At 49.5% G+C, this 10,446-nt stretch overlaps 1 protein-coding gene across 2 annotated transcripts in view; it reads right to left on the bottom strand.

Annotated features, from left to right (window-relative positions):
• The window catches only part of TNFRSF4 (TNF receptor superfamily member 4), a 53,381-nt gene that overhangs the window by 1,943 nt on the left and 40,992 nt on the right, over positions 1 to 10,446 (bottom strand). The window contains exon 18 of one of the 2 annotated variants that reach the window (XM_062012738.1): positions 1,399 to 1,479. The gene's annotated coding sequence lies outside the window, so the exon portion shown is untranslated. Of the gene's footprint in view, positions 1 to 1,398; positions 1,480 to 8,826; positions 9,381 to 10,446 lie in introns of those variants that run through there. The other variant, XM_062012739.1, reaches the window with a different exon arrangement.

Genomic DNA, 10,446 nt, shown 5'->3' on the forward strand with positions numbered 1-10,446 from the left:
GAACTGGAACCAGTTGTGTTTTCATCCTTGTGCTGCTTCCTAATCAGCCTTCCAAGTTAAATATTTACTGGTTATTGCTTTGTTTAAGGGAGAGGCCCTCAGCCTTTCCCTGCTCTAGTTAAGTCCTGGACCTGGAGAAAGTCCTTTAATGCTGGTGGTTCCCTTTAGCCTGCTGATTGCTGTCTTACCAGGCAAAGTTAGATCTAGCTATTTGTGTCTAATACTGTCTGGTAATGCCGTCAATCGCACCGGCAACAACCTTCAGCTGCACCGAGACATGGAGCAAAACCACTTGCCTTTCTCAGAAGGACCAATGGAGTCTGCTGGCCTGGCCTCCCTGAAAGCTGCCTGGGTTTACATCTGTCCTGTTAACACCCAGCCATGTACTGCAAAGGCTGCAGAAGCAGAGACACCAGAGGAGTCAATAGTGTGAGCGTGAGCACGTAGGTAGGTCAGGATGCGTTACCTGAACTTGCCTTCCTCAGAAATGAAGCTCCTGTGCTCACTAGCTGTGTGTGTGTGTGTCAGTAACTCTTGGACATGTTGTCACACCTCCCTGAAGTTTGGTGGGTGCAGGAGTAACAACACAGGCATCAGAAAGTGAACTCAGCCAAGCTGAGACCATGGTCGCTGCCAGTGACAGGGAGACTGCCAGGGCTGGGGGAGAAGCAGTTTCTGATCCTTAACATCTTCATCATAAGGGTGAAAACAGCAAACACTGAGGCTCTCTTGCTGTTAAGATGAAGAGCATTTCCCTGGCTAAACTTGGGCCAGTCAGTCCTCTGGGGCTGCTGCTTCTGTTTGGGAGCTATTTGTGAAATGGCCAAGACTCAGCCATAGAAATGTAGTAACAGGGTGCACTGATCAGAGATGTCAGTGTGAAGCTAAAGCAGATGAGCCCCTTTTAAAGGTGTTTTATACAACAAGAGGGTTTCTTAATGCAGCAGCCCTTGTGCAATAGCCCAGCAGTGAGAGGGAGCAGCTTGGTGGAATGAGCTCAGCTGATGAGCCTCGAGGCAGGAGAATGAAGATAGAGCCCAGTTTGATGCAGAGACATCAAACCTCACTAAACTGTCAGGAATTTCCCAGTGAGGAAATGGCCTTGCCCAAAACTGCTCAGATGGGGAAGATGGTATCTGTGGCCTGGTTACAATGACTCACACTGGCAAGTCTCATTTTGCAGGCTGCAAACTGTTCCTTTTCATCCTCCATTTGGTGGGAACTTGCACTTTCTTTTGGTATCCTGCAGTTTCTCATCAAGAGACCTGTCCCCTGCAGTGTCTCACTTTTACCTGTGCTATCCCTGAACTTCAGCTGCTGGATTCCTGCTTTTCCCTTCCTCTGTGTGCCTCTCTTTGGCCACTTACCCTTTGGGCTTTACAGAAGCTGCATACTCACTGCAATGGTCCCTGCTGCAGCTTCTGTCTCCATGAGATGCTCCCCATGATGTTCAGGGGGTTTTTGGAGTGATGCTGTCTCCTGAAATGAAAAGAAATTGACCTTTCAGCAGCACTGCTCTTGGCTAATGAGCTCTGGAAGGAGTGAAAGCAAGAACTACATGCCTTTCATTCAAATGTGTTCTTGAGTAAACTGGGAGTTAAAACCCATCCCATGAGCTGCCCTGTGCAGTCAGTTTGAAAGGGTAAGTGTGCCAGAAACATCTCAGAGGTGAGAAGAAGATGAAGACACGACTCCAGTTCCTAATGCTGTGTTTGCATAGCCTGTTTCCAGTATCTTACTGTAATGCAGCTGATGAATATTCTCCTGTCACAGATTCTATCACTGGGATCCACGTGTGCCTAAACACACACACACACCTTGTTCTCTTTGTGGGAGTGGGAAGGGCAGTTTCCCTGGCTGCTGTTGTACAGATACTTTCCTATCTTTCATGCCATTTGCTGCTGCCTCAGGGTTCATGTTGTTAATTTGATGCATTTCAGTTGTACGTTGAATAAAAGAGTTGAATCCCAACCCAGCTCTGAGCTGAATTTCTTTGGGAGCAATGCAGATGTCTCTGTGTTTAAAACCAAGTAAACAGGATTGCCCAAAGCTTAAATGCAGCCCAAGAATCCCTATCCAAGAGGGATTGACTTTTACTCAGTGTTGCCAAGGAGCCATCTGACTTGAATACTCTCTCATGACTCCTGAACCTTCACACAGGGGGAGGGATCCTAAAGCCAGTTCTCCCGAGGAAAGCAGTGGGGAGGAAAAAAGCAACATCTACTTCAGGGAAACCACTGTTTCTCTTACTTGGATTGCCAAGGGAACAGCCTGGGTAGGTTTATCTGAATTCAGTAGCAGAGAGCAGGAAAATGAACTGCTCTCAGAATAGCCTGGGCTCAGACAAGGGGAAAACTGAAGCAATCTGTGTCTGCCTCCTGTGATTACATCTCCCTGTGTTGACTGAGGACTTATTGTAAGAGCAAAGCAAGTAGGAACCTTCCAGTTCCTTGTCATACCTTCAGCAATACTCAAAAGGCTACAAAAACTCCAAGCAGAGTGCCTGGGACTGACTTCTAGGTACAATGTCTTGCCCCCTGGTATCTAACAGACTTATTTTGGTAACAAAGCTTTGTGAGCAAATCATTACAAGGAGGCCAAAAGACATTGGGCAAACTTCTGATCTGCTTCTGATCCTCCCTTTTGTTACCCTTAAAACATTTTGGTATTGAAGATTTTGAAAAGCAGGGACAAATATTGGGGCTTAAAGTAGTGAGAAGGAAATCTTTCTGCAGCCTTATTTGCTCCTCCAAAGCCCCAAAGCTCCCATTTCGACACGCTCGGGATTCAAAGGTGATCCCAGGTTAAATACAGTTCAGCATCCTTTGAGCAGCTGACACCTCTGTGCTATTGCATAGCAAAAAAAGTCCTGAGGGCTCTGTTGCACTACACTTTGCAAACCCACAGGTGACACACACAGGTACAGCAGCCCTTAATGATCAAGCACAGTCAGAGCAGGGGCAGCATTTCGCCAGACACAGCCCTGCAGTACCTCCAGCAGTGTTACTGATGCTCTCTCCTGCTGCCTCAGAGCACTAGGAGGGGATTCAGAGGTGGGTTTTGTTTGCTGTCACACTGCTGCAGCACAAGTCATCAGTCTGGTAAAGCTGCACCCTCACAAAGGCACAGTCCCCTTCTCCCCCTGCACTGCAATCAAATCACTGCCTACTACAGCCTCAAACTGGGAGAAGTCAGGCACACACAGCAAATAACTTGTCCAGACAGCTGCAAAAGAGAAGAACCAAGAGACTTTGTTGTAGACTCCAAAGATTCAGCCTCCTGGTTTGCTTTTACCTTAGTGAGATGGAAGTTTCACACACTGGCATAGCAACGGATGGGGTTTAAAAACAAAGATCCACACCCTCCTTCTCTCCCCTGCAATTAACACTTTTAACAACAAGCACAAATAAACCAGACACTTCTGAGTGAGCTGAGACAAAGCATTTCATTTTCTTCCAGCATCTTGCATGAATCAAAGCATTTAAGCAGAAAAAACCCAGCTTGAACCCTCCTAAATACTGGCTTTTTTACACATGATGAGGCAACAAAAGCTCTGGTGCATGAAACACACTTCATGTGATGAAAGCACAGGCTGTTGTTCTCAGAGTGGCCTGGATGCTCTTTATGTCCTCACACACAGTGTAGGAGGCTGTTTCAATACTTAGGTGGTAGGAAAGAGAAATGTAACAGCTGTTCCCCTTCAGAAACCTCAGCTTGGGAGAAACTTCTCATAGTCCTCTGTCAGCTTCTTCCAGGCAAGAAAAGGTGGAGTCAAGGCAGTAGGTTTAACAAGCACCCCCTGGCACAACTGTTACAGCCTGATTCAAGAGCAAAGTTCAAGGCATTTAGTGTGCAGAAGCTGGGAACACATCACTTGATGGCTTTACTCAACAAGAAATGGATTTAAGTATTAAAGCAGCAGCTTAAGGAAGAGTATTCACTCAAACCATGCACCTGAGGGCTGGCTCCCTGGCTCCCACCTAACGCCCTGAGACCTGCTGACCACCTTGCAACAGGTCTGAAAAGGGGGTTGGAAGAGCCAAAGGCACCTGGTGTTTGCTAAAGAGTCCAGCTCAATTTGGATACCCAAACACAAATCACTTGATAGACTGTATTAGACCCTCAAGTCCCTTCCAATTGGGAGCCAAAGGCAGGGAGAGGCTGAGCAAACACAGGAGCAAACAGCCTCATTTGGCTGGCTGGGTCTTATTTGCCTTCCAAACACCACTCACAACAAACCCTTTTGGGTTTCTGTGTGTGAGCCTCACTCCTCCCTCACTCCCTGCCCTTTGGTGGCTGGGAGCCTGTTTCAGTGGACACAGGCAGAGCAGAGAGCACAGGGGTTAAAGGGGAGACCTGAAAACAAACTGATGAGTTAATACCACTCAGCTCTTCCAGACTGCTTGTCTTTGGCCTTTATATACCTTAGCACAGGTGCTAAAACCAGGGCTATTTTAGAACTGTTTGGGAACACAAGGACTGCCTATAAATATACTTTAAAACCCAGCAAGCAGCAGACCAGGCAGAGTCTGAGCTAACTGGGGCTGTTTGCTGAGCAAAGCCACTCAGACACAGCCTGCATTTAACTCCTTTTAATTAGGCTTCTCCTGTAGAAGCTTCAGGCACGACCCCAGCAGCAGCACTGAGAGGTTCCTCTTCCCTGCTAAACCCCATTGTCTCTAGCTAAGGCCATGGGGGAGTGTTCTGTTTTCACTATCACACTAACTTGGCAGCTAAATAAAAGGTGAGAGGTTTATTCCCTCCTCCTCCTCTTCCCAGCCTCACGTTCCCTCAGCCGCTGCACTCCTCTGCCTCCTTGTTCACACCACTGTCTGTTTGTGAGCCCATGCTCTGGAACAGAGCAGGAAAACAAAGCAGAAAAACACCTGCTGCACCCCAACATGCACAAACCCCTTTTCTCTGGGCAGCAGAAGGGACCATCAGGCTGTGCTGGAGGGAGAAGCTGAGCACAGAAAGGCAGCTACACGCTGAGGAACCCGTCAGGGCAGCAAACACTCCACAACCTGCAGCTCCCTCGCTGTGTTTGCACAACAAACCACTGCCCCAGCCCCAGGGCACCACAGACACACAGCAGCCTGGTTACAGATAAATAGCTTTCTTACCTGGAAGCTCCTCAGGAGAGTAGGTGCTGCTCAGCCTCTGGAGGATGCCACGTTGCCTGGCCAGATGCCTTCCATCAAGAATCACCAGAGCAACCAATCCCCAGCCTGGGCTCCTCACATACCTCTCTAAAGACCTTCACCTGCCCAACCTCACACTTTGTCTGCAAATTTGCTCTTGCCCTGCTCTCCTGATGCTCTGACACCTGTCCTAGACCTGGCCCAAACTGCTGGTATCACCTCTACCATGTGCTTGTGGTTACCCAAAGGAAAGCAGCTTTGCTCCATCCCAGCAGCCAGGAATCTGGGTTTGGGACACTTGGGAACCTTTTTTTCTTGTGGTTTCCCTCAGAAATCCATGATGGAAGTTCCCCATCTGCAAAGGCTCAGGCAGCACACTCAGACTGGATGTGGTGTATTCAGGGGCATCCAGAGCAATGTGTGACCCTGCCCTGTCACTCCTGGAATCACAGAATGGTGGGGTTGGAAGGGACCTCTAGAGATCCTCCAGTCCAAACCCCTGCAGGAGCAGGTTCACCTACATCAGGTCATTCCTGTGTTATTCTGAGCATATCCCAATCTCTCTTGTGTCTGTACACCCAGTGGCACTGTCTCACACACTGCTACTGAATTCAGCCACAGGTACTATGGTTAAATCACTGTTGGTGTCCCCCCCCATCACCACCAAATTACCCCTTTATTGGCACTAAATGTTATAGGTTCAACTTGAAAGGCCACCTGTGATTCTAACAATAGCTGGGTGAGTAGTTTTCCTCACTTCTGTGCACTTTCCTGCACAAACACCACATAAGCAACCACGAGATCCTATTTCTGGGCAAATAAACCCCAGAGCTAATGATCCTTTCAGTGCTGTAGGACCTGATCTTGGTGGGGCTGTTCAAGGCCAGAGCTACAGCAGATGCTTGCTGATACCTAACCAGGGCCTTTTCATGAGCTTGATAAATCAAAGACAAGCCCATCTGTCACTGAGCTAGGTGCTTATTCACAGCAGACTGTACCTTTCCAGGAGAGGACAGGTATTTGGTGCAGGCAGAAGCCAGCCCTGCCTGGAAAAGCCACCAGAACACTGCATGTTTTTAACAGCCCACATCCATTCCAGGCTGATGTGATCAAAATCACAAGGACCTTTTATTGTGATTTAGTGGCCAGGGAGAAGTGAGGGTCTGTCCCTGCAGCCCAGCTTACAGTGTCCACTGATGTCACAAGGATGCTCACGATGTCAAAAGAGAAGCCAAGCTCTGGAGCACTGCAAGGGAACCTCATCTGCTGCTACAGAGCAAGCAGCTCACAAATGACTACCTCAGCCAAAGCAATGGTTAAAGTTTGCTGGGTTACTCTGCACAGGGAGAAAGAAACACGAAACCAGCTCCCAGGAGGGCTCTGTGGGATGGGCTTTGTGGTTTGTGCCAAACAAGATCGACAACATGCATGAAAATCTGGCCCCTTCTGACACTGTGAGGCAACTGCAACCCAGTGCTGGGAACTCCCAGCATAGCTGGGGCCCTGGCAGGGTTGGAAGAGCTCAGGAGGGACAGAGAGAAGGAGCCAGAACCCACACATACCCCATAACAACCTGATTGCTGTAACACCCTACCAAAGCAATTGCCATGGTTTGCCCTGAGAGTAGTGGAAGGGTAGATTTGATCAGGAATTCCTTTCTGGGAGCATCTCTCTTCTTCCTAAGGAGGGTGAGTGGAACCTCAGTGCTCGCTGGCATGGCACCAGAGCACAGCATCCCACAGACAGGTCAGGGCTTGAGCAGCTGAAATGAATCAAAGGCATTTCTGAAAGAGGACACACGCCTCCTTGGGACTGGGGCAGCAATGAGGGATTTGTTCAGGCTCAGGAAAAGTCCTGCCAAGCAATGGTTTGTACTTAGAAAGCTTTAGAGAGCCTCCCAAAGCTGTGTATGAAACAAAACACCCAAAGGAAACAGCACAGGGAATAAAAGAACACTGAAAGTCATCAAGCCCAACATAAACAGGGATGGCTTTGGGTCTGTGGCAGCTCTCATCCCTTACAGAATGGCTCTGGTAGTGCTGACAGCAATGGTGTGTGAGGGAAGCTCAAGGAGGTCACTGTGGTTACTCACAGGGTGCAGCCAAGTGCCCAAATCAAGGTGGAATTCAATGGGGTTTGAGTGCTTGACATCCCCCCTTCCACCCTTTGAAAATGCCTTTGAGAAGCTGCATCTGGCAGTGAAGCAGCCCAGGTTCCTGCAATGGCTTCACTGCACTTGTAATGGCTTCAGTGCAGTGCGAGGACACAGGCAGCAATAGATCTACCAGGAGCCACTGAGCTGGCTCCCACAGAAACACTGCTGCTGGCATTGGAACTGGGCAGTTGGAAACCTGAGCAGTGGGGAGGACAAGGGCTGTTTGCTTTATTCCTTTCTCACCTTTTCTTTCCCAGTGGCACACCTTAGAGGGTGGGTTGCATTGTGCTTAAGCTGGGCTGGCTGTGTGTGATGTTACCCAGCTTAAGCTGCAGCTCCAAAGCAGAACAAAACACCTGAGAGGGTTCACTACAAAAACAAAGCAAGAGAGGCAGGTGAAGGGAGAAAGAGAAAATAGTCCCAGTTTCCTCAAAACACTGCTACAAAGACAGATGAGACTCTCAGAAGCCTCCCATAGACTTCTCTGCTCTTCAGGCCAAACACCTTTACTCCGTGTCTGACAGCCTTTCCTCTCCCCACTCTTGCTCTCGTGGCTTTCTGTTGATTCCAAGCAGGACTGGAGGAGCCCAGCAGCATGAAAATTGGTCCTGTTATGAGCAAATGGTTTGGTGAAATCCCTGTGCAAAGCTTTCAGGTGCTGATGCACACACCCAGGTGTCAACTGGGATTTAGCTGATGACCTCAGCTGCTCAGTTTTCCCCCTGTGCTGCAAGAAACACCAGTGGGAAGGGGATGGGTCAGGCTCTTTGCACAGCCAGGGTTTCCAGTACAGGTGACATGAAATGGGTCCCTGTGCTGAACCTTCCCCAGTCATAGGGTGGCTTTGAGTTCAAAACTATGACTGAAGCCAGGCAAAAATGTTCAAACCTAGAGGGTTTTTCCCCCTAACTCCACAGCTTTGTTTCAGAACCTGGGCTTAATCATTACATGTGTGTGGCCTGTGTGTCTGCTGTGCACTGAGACACAGGGCTGCACTCATAACTCCCTCTGGGAAAGCTGATCAATGTTGCACTGCTTCCTATGCCTTTCCCTCTGGTCCTGAAAGAAAACCTACACACACCATGGCTGCAGCTTGATGCTGGGTTGGGGAACCACACAGCTCCCTGCTGGGAGGCCTGAGGATGTTTCAGAACCATATCAAAGCAACTGATAGTGATCCAGTATTGGTACAGTCCACAGCACATCCTTTTTTCCCCATCACACAGGTGAGAAATGAGAGTTTGTGTCTCAGAGTGGCCTCCTAGCAGAGCCAAGGGGAGTTCATGCTTTCTGAGCTCCACAGACCTGCTGCATGCCCAAAAGAACACCTCTATGTGCACAAGCCTTCCTGGCTGCGTCTACAAGGTGAGCTTCCCCTTACAAATGGTGCACAAAATGCCTCCTCTACCTGCAGAGCCACCAGCCTCTCCCCTTCTGCAGCAGTCAGGCATCGTTTCCTCCAGGGTGGAACGTTTGGCGACAGCCGCGGCTTGCGACACCGTGACCAGGGAGAGGAGGGTGGGTGGGTTGTGGCTCTGAGAGGTGATCCAGGAAGGCTGAAGGTAAGGCAAGGACAGGGCCCTGGGTGGCTCTGTGGGAGAGCTGGAGCTGAGCAGAGCCATTGTGCACCAGTGGGAAAAGACAGAGACCGTTCCTGAAGGTCAGTGCGACCGCCGGGAAGCGGTGCCAGGGCATTCACGCTGCCTTGGCACGGCCACGCTGGAGGATGCAGGGCCAGCCCAGGCAGAGGCTGATTCCAAGCCAAATGCCACCTTCCATCAGCTTTTCTCATCCTCTTTTGGTTGAGGGATGCAAGGGAATTACCACATTAAAACCCACTGGTGGGTTCTCATTCTTCCTCCCTTGCAGTCCGAAGCGTGAGCAGCTGCTTGTGTGCCCTGGAAAGGGATCTCTCCCCTCTCACAGCACAGCTCAGCATCTCAGGTGCTGCTGGCAGATGTGGCAGAAGTGTTGTAGTTGGAAGCATGAAGGCCTGGCAGTACAGACCTTTCCAGGCTTTATCTTCTCACGTTAACCCTGGAGACAGACCGAAGTCACGGCACAGTGAGCGGTGCCTGTGTTCACTGCAGAAACAGAAGGACTTATGAGGATCTGGGATGTTAATTCTGCCCTGGTGCCAGTTTGCATTTGGTGCATTTAACAGCACACAGCTCCAGCAGCCAGCACTAACCACATCCAGCAAAGTCCTGAGCTATGCAAACCCTGCCTCAGAAAGGACAACTCCACCACAGACTTGTCTTTCAGCTGTTGCCCTGTGCAGTGAAGGGAATGGAACCAGACTTTCTGGCTTGCCATTGGGAGCAGTGCAAGTGGCAGGGGTGTCTCAGGCAGAGGTGAAGCCTGACCTTTAGCACAGCTGAGGAAAGGCACAGAAAAGTGAGTAGAAACGTTCCAGCCAGCAGAGAACAGAAATGCTTCTCCTGGTTCTCCTCTGACACACACCCACCCATCTGTGACGCTGCCATTGGGCAGCTTGAGCTGAAAACACTCACAGCTGTGGAAATCCCTTTGCATTTTTCACATCAGAACTCCTCCTGGGATTAGCAGCAGTAGCCAGGCAGCTGTTGCTAAGGGATCAGCCCGTGTTTGTGGTGCTGGAGGCTTTCCCACCCTCCCAGACAGGCACAAGGCAATCTCAATGCATGGAAAGCAGAAACAGGATGGGTTTCTGAGTCTCTTCTTTGCTGGTGTGAATCCCCTATTCTCCAATCAATGAAATAAGACAGTCTGTACTCTTCCAGAGAGCCAACCTGCTCTGTCACAGCATGGTTTGTTTCTTTAGCAGCTGTTTGTGGCCTGACTAGAAGTCAGGTGCCAGCTCCTCGAATGGAAAGCAGGGCTGGGAGCAGTAAAAGCTCTGCTAAAGTATGCAGAGACTGCTGAGACAAGGGTAGAATCTGCATTACTTAGTGTTTAAGTAGCTTTACCTATGATTTTAGCCCCCAAAAGAAGGGCTAAAAGGCAAGATGCTGTACAGAGCACTGCTTTAATCTCCTTGAAGATCCAGAGTGATTTATCAGAGTGATTTAGACAGTGAGAAGCTGGGGCCTGAAGATGCCCTAACAAAGAATGACAGATCTGAAACAGCTCTTAAACACTGCTCCAACATAAGCAACGTGCTCAGGAAAA

The sequence above is a fragment of the Colius striatus genome, chromosome 21 (genome assembly GCF_028858725.1).
Source record: "Colius striatus isolate bColStr4 chromosome 21, bColStr4.1.hap1, whole genome shotgun sequence".
Classification (NCBI taxonomy): Eukaryota; Metazoa; Chordata; class Aves; order Coliiformes; family Coliidae; genus Colius; species Colius striatus.